At 40.8% G+C, this 12,154-nt stretch overlaps 1 protein-coding gene across 3 annotated transcripts in view; it reads right to left on the bottom strand.

Annotated features, from left to right (window-relative positions):
- The window catches only part of sgcd (sarcoglycan, delta (dystrophin-associated glycoprotein)), a 124,724-nt gene that overhangs the window by 80,083 nt on the left and 32,487 nt on the right, over window positions 1–12,154 (bottom strand). The gene's annotated exons all lie outside the window — the stretch shown is intronic.

A 12,154-nucleotide genomic window follows, 5' to 3' on the forward strand; every position in this document is an offset into this window, starting at 1 on the left:
GCTGCTCCATTTGACTATAAAAAGAAAACGTTGATGCCCCAACTTTATTGGCTTACTGGTGAAAACAAAGTCATGCTGCAGCTTTTTTTTTTTTTTTTTTTTTTTTTCCACTAGGCTTTTTTTCCCCACCCGTTTTGTGGGTCGCTGTTCTGTCCAAACAACAAGTATCAGACCTAGAATGACATGTATGTAAAGTGGTACCTTGACTTCAGTATTTAATTACTTCAGTGACCAAGCTTGTAACTCAAGTCATTTTTTCCCCTATAGAAATGAATGGAAATGCCATTAATCTATTCTAGACCCCCCCAACAATTTTTTTTTTTAAAGCAAAATATCACCCTTCCATATTGTATTGTACAAAAACATAAGTAGAATGTAAAGAATTAAACAGCTTTGGCATCATGAGTTCATGATTATATTCAATAGGGATTGTGCTGCTCCTTTTGGTGTGCGCGTCTTAGGACATTCCTAGCAAAGGACGCTATAATTCAACTTTAACACAAATTTATTTGTTATTTATTTATTTAGGCAGGAATTTGCCCTCTGAAAAGTATTTTCCCCAAGTGTTTATTGAGTGTATACAATGTATGAGCACTGAAATAAATTTACTTTTCTACCATATTCTAATTGATTATATTATTTTAATTTATTTAAAACTACTGTGTGGTGCAATAAACGTAAAAGTGACCTAAGGCTGTAACATTCCCCCCCCCCCCCCCCCCCCCCTCTTAGCTTGTGTTGTAAAAAATAACATTGGATCTATTAGCATTACTCACAAGAGTGAATGCATTAGCATCTTTTGTGTAATTGGCCCAACGGTGAATTTTAACTACTTAGTGATGCAAATTCTTTTTCCCCCCCACATTGAACCCTTCCCGATTCCCATTGTCTCCAAAACCTCTCCCAAAACAGCTCCTCTTCATTTTAATTGACGTTTGTAGCTTTCTAAAAGCAACCCCCAACCGACTCAGACTCTGTCCCGCCGATAGAAACCGATCTCTTGGCTCTTAGTTTATTAATTATTTTGTTTCTACTCTGCATAAAATACTGACACACACACACAGCGAGACACACACATGCACGTATGCCGTCGCCTAATTAGAGCTGGAGTGTGAATTAACGAGCAGGTCGGGGCAGGTTAACGAAGGGTGGCGCCGCTCTGCTCCGGGCTGAAATTAAAAACACCGTTTGCGAGCGGGGTCTCGGGTTTGGGTTACTGCTCTTCAAATTAGCATGCGCCGCCACACAGGAAGGAGGAGGAGGAGTCAAATTTCTTGCTTCTGAACTTTACTTGGCCTTCCGTTTTTTTTTTTCCATGCTGAGAAAAATAAAATAGACACAGTGGGGAGGCGTGAAGACGCCAGAAACGAGGGGGTAATTCTCTGGCTAATTACTAACGAACTGGGTGTGTTTGTGATTTGCATGGCTCTTAGAAGATGTCTGAAGCTAACTCGCGAGATCATATCGCACACTAAAATACACACCATATTTCAGTGAGTCGTCTATTTCAGGGAGGTGTTTATTTTTATTATTCGGCGGAACGGTCCAAACGGCAACGGATAGTGGCGCAGTGTCAATTAGAAGGACATTATTATCCTCATAGAATTTATGAACCGAGTCACGACTGTCACCACCAGTTTTTAGGAGTCTATTTCAGGGAGGCGTTTATTTGTCTCACACTTACTCCGTTACTGCTTGTATTACCTATTTTGTGACCACTATAGTTTAGTAGCTGTTATGATTTCCTGATATTTTAAGAACAAGGAGGTGCCTAATTGAGGGAGGTGTTTATTTTCTCTAAACGCCAATTAATTGAAACACAGCACCTATTAGAGTAGGGACCACTGTACACTTACTGGTCATTACGTCCTGATGTTGGGGAAAAGGGTGGTGTCTATTTGAGGGAGACATTTCTCTTCTCTACTCGGCAAATAATTGAAACGAAGCATCTATTGCAATAGGCACCGCGATTCAGTTACTTGCTGTTATTATTTTCTGATGAGGATGAAAAGGGAGGTGCATATTTGAGGGATGTGTGGTGACTAATTACAACACGGCATCTATTGGAGGAGGGACAACTATACAGTTACTTGCTTTTACTATTTCCTAAGTATGGGGAAAGGGGAAGTTGACTATTAGAGGGAGACATTTATTTTTTTACCTTATATATTGACTAATTGAAATGTGTCTATGAGAGTAGTGGCGCACGAGTTGAGGAAATACAGAACTGAATATTATTGCAAAACACATTAGCACAAATAAAGGCCTCCTTCCTAATAAATGCCATATCTCAGACGACAGAACGCCGCCGATCATTACTGAAGACGATACATCAGAATCAGAATCATCTTTATTTGCCAAGTATGTCCAAAAAACACACAAGGAATTTGGCTCCGGTAGTTGGAGCCGCTCTAGTACGACAACAGACAGGCAATTGACAGAGAACACTTTTAAGACAAAAAGACATTGACAAAAAACAGTCACTGAGCAATAAAGGGTTAATAGTTATCTGGTAATGCCAGTACAATTTTTTTTATTTTTTTTTGACAATTGTGCAAAAGATGCAGAGTCCTCTAGCACCTAGAGCAGTTCGAATGACTAATATTGCAATAGTCCGGTGCAATGACCATTTTGCAAAGGGCATGATAAACTTTATGGATTTTGAATATCATGCAGTAGCTCCTTAATTCTAATTCATGTGGTCAAAAATATGACTCCAATTGGTAGTCAGCCGATACAATTAGAGGGGAGGCACTGAGACCGACTTTTGCATTTTATGTGCACAAGTGCAGAATGAGTGCAGCGACATGACACCGGCCTGCTCCGTCTAATTAACAAGGTAGGCGGCGCCGATCGCGAGCTGGCGGCCATTAGTGTCACTCTTGCTTCCAAATTAATGGAGGCAAGGATGAATGGGGAAAAACTGTAAAGGTAAAGGTTAAGCTTTCTTTCTTTGAGTATCTCCTTCATCTGTTCCCTTTCACACCCTGCCGCTCGCATCTGGAGTACCATACCAGTCGTGTTACATTTGACTAGCGTGCATTCATTAGCTGAACGCTTTGTGCCTCCAACAGTAATAACCACGGAGCGTGAAAATGCAAAAATAAATAGCATGCTTTTAGCGATGAGGGGCGAGGCTCTCAAGACGGTTGCGAGGTAGTCATTCTCTTGAGACGAAAAAACTTTTCCCATCTGAGTTAGTATAAGTGTTCCTGTAATTGATGCCGTGCCCCAGAGTCATCCCACTTACAAAAAATGAGCGCCTCTCTCAAAGAGACACATGCCTTTTTTCCATCATCGGGAAATAGTACAGAAAGCAACTGTATAGTGGCCGCTCCCCAGTTAGTCACAAACTGTTTTGTCTTGGTTAATAGCCTCTATTTTGTAGTTTAATCGTGTCCCTCTAATTGACGCTGCACCCTAATTTGTCACTGCGTGTGTCGTTACACTTACGAAAAATGACCGCCTCCCTCAAATAGTCTTTTCTCTATCATCAGGAAATAGTGCAGCAAGTAACTGTATATTAGCCCCCCCCCCCAACTAATAGATGCTGCATTTCCATTTCACGACAGTCAGGAAAAAAATAAACACCTCCCTCAAATAGAATCTTTCACTTTGCCATTAAAAACATGGCAGGTGTACTTATTTCAGTTTGTAGGCCGGATTGTAAATGCAACAAAAACTCAATTGCTGAGCCCATTTACAACTCTGTTGCTAACCAAAACAGCTGCACCAACCAGGTGATTTAGGATTTAGGACGAATTCAAGAGCAGAAACTTGAATCCGTCCCTCGATTAGACGCCACGCCACCACTTATTCGCCAAGTGTGTAATTCCCTTTCGGATAAACAAACCGACTCCATATTTATTTACGTGACATAACTTGAGATATCCATGTAATATTATACGTGTAACATTGTTTAATATTATTCTGCATATTTGTACAAATAAAAGCCTCCCTTTCATTCAGCGCCTCTCTCGTGTTTTTATCTTGAGAGGAAGAAATTGAGGCGTCTATTTGAGGCAAGGCGGTGGCGCAAATTTCTTTGAGCGGACGTCGCACCTGGCGACGACGCAGGGCATCCGGCACTATTTGCTAATGCGAGCACATAAATGGAGAGCAGCGCTAGGCGAGGAGTTTGGCAGCTGGCTGCCTCCCACACTTTGTACTTCATTAATAAACAGGAGATTTAATACATTTTCTAGTCTAGCTACATTCAAGCTCCCTAGCTTGATTCTGTGGTTACCACGACGTTTATTAAACGCGCTCAGGGAGACCGACTGAAAGCTTTCAGAAATTAATGAAAAAAATAAATCAATTTGTTTTTAGGTTCCCCACTAGACGTGCAATAATTTTAAGGTACATCATCTGTAGTACTACATGATGCCATCACCACACAATGTGATTTTTAAAACATTTTAATAAAATCTCATTACAAATACTAAAAAAAATAATAATAATTTGTCATATAGGATGCAAGAAAAACTGAAAAAAAGAACAAATTCATGGAGTTCCTATTTTAAAAATTGTCATTTCAAAGTCATATTATTAGAGGAAAACTCCTGAAATTCAAATCAAAAATAATTTGCTAAAGAAATTTAAAAATACTCTCAATTGACAATAATTAATGTCTCACAAAGTCATCGAATTGTTTTAAAGTCAGAAATCCAATTTAGGAATTTTACGGAAATGAGTTTTAAATAAATTATTTTTTTAAACTTAACAAGAAAAGCACTAAAATCCTGAAACTGTAATACTATTTTCCCCAGCAAATAACATAGCAAAATGCTAACGATAATGGGTCATCAATCAGTTATATATTGAAATTATTTCAAGATACTGAGATCAGACTATTCCAAATAAAAAGGAAAAAAGTAGTACTTTTATTCATCATTTCTTATATTTTTTATATTCGTTTATTTTCATGATTGATGAATGTTGTGTTCTTGCCCTTCCTGGCTGGGACGTCGGGTAATTCCTATTCCTGACGCACTTGCGTCGCGTGTTGCGTTGAGGAGTCGCAGCGTGAATTCAGTCATGGCTTGACCTTTACCGTCGGATGGAGATACGGCCTGAGCAAAAGGTAACATGTCAGCATGTCGTCCCCCTTCGCATGCGCGAATGGTCTCGTTGGCCATGCAAAAGGTCTCCAAAGGTCTGTTTACAGGGGTCTAAAAACAGGGGTCAAATCGATGGGCGCTACGGCGGAGACGAGTGAGTCAGATGGGAGGGGAAGAAGAAACCGCTCCATCTCGTCAGTTCCTAAAGTTGGAAACTTTCCACGGCAATTAACAATAATTTATGGAAATGAACACAAATAGAAGTTACTTTCAGACAGGAATTTACAAAATGTCTCTTAAAAAGAAAACTTCAACATAGTTAGGGATAGTTCTTAAATACATCTGATGCGCCTGAACACATCATCGGCGATGTAGCCTGGTGTCACAAACTGTTCTTTACAACCTATCCCCGAAGGTTGTGGGAACATCACGTGACCAAACCCGAAAAACAAGTCAACGGACTTCCTATGGCTTATGTGATAACGAGGACAACAATGGGTCGATGACATGATAGTATGAACCCAAACTTTCTAAAATTACATTTTTCTTATGGCTGGTGTCTTCGGGTAATAGTTAAATACACATCGACATATATCATTTATTGATACGAATATTATATGATACATGTCAACACGAACGAAGCCGAAACATGGGATATTGTCATCCTTTGTAGCTCTTGAAAATAGATATTGTGGACATTTAAAGTTTTTACGGGTGCTTTTCCTTTGCCATTTACCCGAGCCAGAAGGAAACTCTTCACTCTGTTTTGCCGAATGAGGTAGTTTGTCGGTGGCATCCCCCTGGTGCCGCATCGTCAGTAGGGGAGTGAGGACACACTAAAACTGCTTTGAGAACCTTGAAAAGTAGAAAAGCGCTATACAAGTCAAAGCCCATTTCAATCTTTTAAAACACACACAAACCTTGACTTGATAATGCAGGAAAAAAAGATAACAGTTGCAGCAACTCCGAGAAGCACTCAGAATATATTAGACTCATCACCAGACAAAAGCATTAAAAAAAAAAAAAAAAAGGCATGTTTCGATCATCCATCAAGAATGAAGGTCACTTGCTTTGTGCGACAAGGTGCTATTCATTATGAACACGAGAAGAGTGAAGGGCAGAGCCCGGTGTAAAACAGATGTCATTCATCGTATTCAGTGATCTCCGCCGTGTAGCTTGGTGGGATAGCTTTGCCCTAAAAAAAAAAAAAAATAAAAAAAAAATAAAAAAAAAAAAAAGAAATAAAATAAAAAAAAAATATCCAAGCTTCTCAACTGAGTTTGGGAGGTTTGCATTCGCTTTGAAAAGAGGCTAATCCCCGAATCCGGGCTACATTTATCTGCTGGAGAAAGGCCCAGCTGACAAAAAAAAAAAAAAAAAACATTTAAGATGGATGCCTGTGGAGTTGAGGATGCGGAGAGTCTGAGGGTATTAAGAGCGTTATCTGGGATTTGGACGCATCCGGCACGGGCAGGCCGGGGACAGCCTGGGTGCAGCTTCGAGCGTCGCAAGGTGACACAAAATATATCACGGGAACCCACAGAGGGAAGTGTTGACGAGATAGTCTTCTATCGGGGCAAAAGGCCACTGTCGCAATAGTTGCAACAAGCCTCGGAGCTAATAAAAAACATTTTTAACAATGGGGAGAAGGGTGTTCAGTAGCCAAGCCCAGAGTATAGCAAAAGGAACTATCATATAATATAAGGGAAAAAAATTCATCACAACAGATTTTGAAATCATAAATTCAGTAAACCCCCAATGGCTAGGGACCTTGCAAGCTCTGTGGCGAATAGCGAAAAGTCACAAGTAACTAACGCCCCTAAAAATTGTCATAATTGACTGAATTCACAGATTAAAAATCGTAAACCGCAGACTATGATCCCGATAAATTTTGATATCATTTCAAACTCAATGTTATCCTTTAAAATAAAAGGGCTTACAGACTTGATTTTTTTTTTTTTTTTTTTTTTTTTTTAAAGTGCACATGTAACTTGCACATGTGACAGGCTCACCGTAACTTCCCCTAACAACCCAGGCTAAACTTAGCTCCTTCCCCGACAGACAAAGCTCGACAATGATTTGTATGTTTTGACATTGATTCAGTAAGATGGACTCATTGTCATGCCCATGTGAAATGTGTCACCTCACATTATGAGGAATAAAATAAAACTTTGCACAGTAATAAACTTTGTAACATGGAGTACACAAAAAAAAAGAGAGACAGTTCTGTAAAAACAGTGAAAAAGTGCATGTTAACTTAAAAAAATTATTTTTTTCTTCCTGTAAATTGGGATGAAAATAAAAATTCTGCCCAGCCCAGCTTACAAAAGACCGTACTTTTTGTCTATTTCCAGCGTTCCGGATATACACGGGAATCCAAAATCCCCCCCAGATGTCAGATTTAAAAGTCGAAGGCGTTGGCTTCATGCCACTGACGCTTGCTTTGGTCACAATTTTGTTGTGTGTTGTTCAAGTGCGGCCATCGTCCATACGTTGCGAATCGCATACAAAGCGCCCCCCGGTGCTTGCGGTGTGTCAATTAATTGATATTTCTGCCGCAGGTGACGATTTTTGAATGATGTTTAGGGAAACAATTTATCCAGTGTATCTCGCGTCTCTCGACAAACGTCAACTGGGAAAGACTTGTTCATAAGTAGACAATTTTTGCAACTTTTTAAATCAAAGCCTGCTAAATTCCCACAAGAACACGTTTTTTAATGAGCTTTTTTTGCCTGTCGATTCTCCCAGAGGCTTCAGGTTTGGTTTATTCACTTCAATTATTTTTGTTTTGCTGCGGTTTCAATAAAGGTGTGAAAATAGCAATTACACAAACACTACAGCATATTTGGCCAAGAGACAAGAAATACTGTGAAGCTGAGAAGAGTGAGAAAGTGACAAAAGCCGGTTCCTTGAAGAGAAATAAAGAGACAAGAAGCTACTTGAATGTTCTAAGTCAAGAAAAAGGGTGATTGTGAGTGATGGGGAGTCAAAAACAGACAAGTCGAGGCACAACCAAACTGCTTGAAGGCTTTCTGGATGAAAAGCATCAATAATCCTCATCCTTTTCGCTCACTCTCCTCCTCTTTTTTCTACAACTCGCCATCCTTCATCCCCGGGATGTTTGCTCCCCCCCCCCCCTAGACTCCCCTGCTTCGGAGGATTTTATCATTCTGGCGTTGCCCCTGGGAACTTATTCCGCTTTAAAATCATTGATGCTGATTACCCCGGGCCTTGTCATATTGATTTTTGAGATTTATTGTCGCTCGACTCCCCCTGCAAAAGGTCCCCCGGCTCCAGTGTCCCCGAGCTCGTCTTGACAGGGGGACACGCCAAAACTTCATATGCACACACACACACACACACAATCTAAAAATAGTCTTCCCAAAAAAAAAGAAAAAAAAGAAAAGAAAAGAAAAATCGCACACTTTTGGTATTTTCTCCTAAGGTCCATTATTTGATGTTACAAAGCAACAGGGAGTCTTGGAACTTGTCTAATAAGTTCTGCTCTTGAACTCGCGGTCTCTCAGCGGTGCTATAAATTACCCACAATCCCTCACTCCGGCAAAGCAAATCAAAAGATGACATTGCTGGTGTGGCACTTCTGGTCCAGTCAGGCCCCTGGTTCCTACTTAGCGGTAGGATGTTAAATTTATATGACGTCACACATATTTCCCGATGGCACCACTCGGAAACAAACCCATTTGACTAAAAACAAGGCAAACGGCTTAAGTTAATTATTCTGGCGTTTTCTCTACCGCCGTAGTTTGAATGTGTGAAGTGTGTATGTCACACTTCAACAGATAAGTTGATTTAAAAAAAAAAAAAAAAAAAAAAAAAAAAAGTGGTGGAAATTCAGACAAGTAACATGATCATTGAGGGACTGGCTAATAAATTGACTTTTGCATTGATCAGATTAATAGCGCACAGTCTTTTGACGCTGAAACGAATAGCATGCTACTAGCAGGCTGAGCAATTTTGTTTTGCTAAATTGCTCAAAGACAATTTTTATTGATACCTGTGAAAAAATTTTGACAACTCCCTGGACTGGTCGACAGTCAATCGTAGGATACGACTAATTTTGGACAAGAGAAGCCGTCTACAACCTGGACTGGTCAATTGCAGGGCACATACAGACAACCATCCACGCCATCGTTCTCGAACACTGTACAAGTCTATAAAGGTCAGATGTGACATTTCCACACAAGAAGGTCTAAACTGGGGCATGAGCACGTTGCGTTTAAGCTCAGGTGGAAAACGGAAAATGTAAGCTTTATTTTTTTTTTGTTGTAATAACGCTCATTTATATGGGCGCATACGATTTGTGACAACGTGGCTCGTACTGGCGGGGCGCAATGTTTTCCGGTGCTGGCACGCGGCGACTTCACAGATGGTTTGACCGCGAGCTACGAATATGCTGGCATGAATATACAGAAGGAGGGCGAGGAGGACGAAAGGGGGGAAGCCGGAGGCAAATGTCGGACAGCTGCTCAAACAACCATACAAACCCTGCAAACCTGGCACATTATGTGCAAAGATATATAATGCTACGTTAGCTTCTACTGGTAGCCGCCGACTGGCTAGCCGCCGTTACCCTTCTGATCAAAAGATAGGTGGGCATATGAGCGCGTGGCGCTTTCCATGTTGACCAGGGGGCAGCAAGGCGGCTTCGTGGTTGGTCACAGCAACAGCACACCCTGAAACTGAGCTGAAGAGGTTTAACAGGACTTGTTCCGCTTGTCAGTGCTCAGATCAGGACGTTTGCTCTAAAGCGCCGGTGTCAAACTGGTGGCCCGGGGGCCTGATCCGGCCATCATTTTATGTGGCCCGTGAAAGCAAATCAAAATTGCTCATTGTATTCTGGTGCAATACCATTGCAAAAATTTTTTTGTTACTAATCCCCCTTTGAAAATCAATGTAATAGTTGAAAAACATCTTTTTATAGGCTTCTGATTTCAAAACTGGCTATTCATCAACGTGTTGGGTATACTGTATGTAATGACAGTATAGGAGGTAAGCTTTCATTTATATGGGTTCACAGTTGTAGCGGCCCTACGAGGGAAGTCATAACTACGATGTGGCCCGTGACAAAAATGAGTTTGACACCCCTGCTCCTTCTGTGCATCAGTGTTGGTTCCAGACCAATTTTACTGGGGGGCAGGCTAGGGCCATGGGTTTTATCAGAGGGGCACTAGTTGGTGACACCCTACGACTATCCTATCGTCCCAATTTGGACCGTTGCACCTAGGGGTGTATTCACTTTTGTTGCCAGCATTTTACACATTACAGCGTGAGTTTGCAGGGGGTTTTTTTTGTTTTAAGAAATCACAGACCTGAAATGAGAAATCAATTCCGAAGCGACATAGAATTAGTCACATTTGATCGTACATTCTCCCAAAAAAAATAAAACTTCAAAACAATACATTTTGTGTTATAGTAACAAGTCATGCCATCAACGTTGCAGCCGTAGCCAACGTCGGCTTGTTTACAGTGCTAGTGCTAGCAATGCGTTCTCTGTGACATGCCCTTTTGAATGAAACTGCAAACTGCTACACAACCTACCTCCCTACACAATTAATACCGGTTTTCTTGGAGCGCAACAGTTCGTGCATCGGATGACGACATCGCTATGACAGAGGCGACAGAAGTTTACTTGCTCGTCGTGAGCATTTAAAGGTTTTGCTGCCAAGTCAAACGCATGAGACAGTTTTACTTTTAAGATCTTTTAAAAGCCATTTTAGCAGCTGTGGCACACATTCAACAAAGTAAAAAAAAGAAAATTAAGAAAAAAAAAAAAAAAAAAAAAGTGAATCGAGTCCCGAAAAAGCTGCTGACCTAATGGTTCGGAAAAACAAATAAACAGTCATGCGGCGAGGAGGAGGCATAAAAATGAATGAATTCCTCGCAGGGGTCACTTTATGTGTGTTGGCGCCTCGCTATATGTGCGTGCGTGTCAGTTAATGAACACTCCAGAGTTGAGGCAGAAGGCCCAACACTTTTTTTGTTTGGTTTTTTTAACAAGATGGTTTTACAGCACGCCGTGAATCTCAAAGAAAGCCATCAGTGTGTATACAAGCATATGTGCACCCGAGAGATTGTATGTGCAGGATTTATAAGTGTCTGTGTGCGTGTGTGTGTGTGTCAGTTTTTACTGTGTGCGATGATGATCTTTTCCAAGCAAAATGGGGAGAGGGAGGACAAAATCCCCAACCACTCCCCCCAAAAAGCGTGCAGCGCTGTCAAGTTAAGCTGAAACACGATTACCGGCGACCTCGAGAAGCCCTGAAACAATAATAGCAGGAAGCTGTCAGGAGCTACTTAATACTAACATGCCCGATTAGAATTATTATTTTTTATTTTTTTTATTCTGTGCTTTGACAGCTGAGAGGAAAGTTTGCTTTGTCATAATACTAATGGAAGACGCGGCAAGGTGAAGGACGTGGTTGGTTAAAGCTGCCTCGCAGTCAAGGGTTTCTGAGTTTGAATCTCGCCATATTTACACGACAATGTAGCGGTACATCGTACAAAAATGTTAAGCAGCCCGCTTTGAATTGGAAAACAGTGGGTTGTGGCATTTTAGTGTCAACGAACTACGTTGAAGTAAGTGGAGGAGCTTCATGAAGGCACCTATGGGCAAAACATTTGTTTGTATATTATATTCTGTAGGCGACTCACCGAGTCAAAAACTAATAGAATGGCAAATAGGAAAGTAGTACAGTGGTGCCTTAAAATGTGTTTGATTCGTTCCGTGACCCACTCGTAACTCAAAACACGTGTATCTCAAATCATCTTTCCCCACGGAAATGTATGGTAATGCCCACTGAAATGTATGGTAATGCCATTAATCTTTTCCAAGCACGACTTTTCTATTGGGTCAATTTGCAAATAGCGAATCAGGAATGCAGGGGAACACTGTATTAATATTGGGAATTATACACATTTTGTGGGGAGAGCCAAGCTATTAAAAAGTACATTTTCCGTAACGAATCCCCTTTAATGAGTCTTATTGCACCAATATGGACGACACATTTACTCTTACAACAGCTAAGATTCTGGATTTCATCCAAACCATGTTTACTTCAATTTGGACTCTGTTA

The sequence above is a fragment of the Phycodurus eques genome, chromosome 17 (genome assembly GCF_024500275.1).
Source record: "Phycodurus eques isolate BA_2022a chromosome 17, UOR_Pequ_1.1, whole genome shotgun sequence".
NCBI classification, from domain to species: domain Eukaryota; kingdom Metazoa; phylum Chordata; class Actinopteri; order Syngnathiformes; family Syngnathidae; genus Phycodurus; species Phycodurus eques.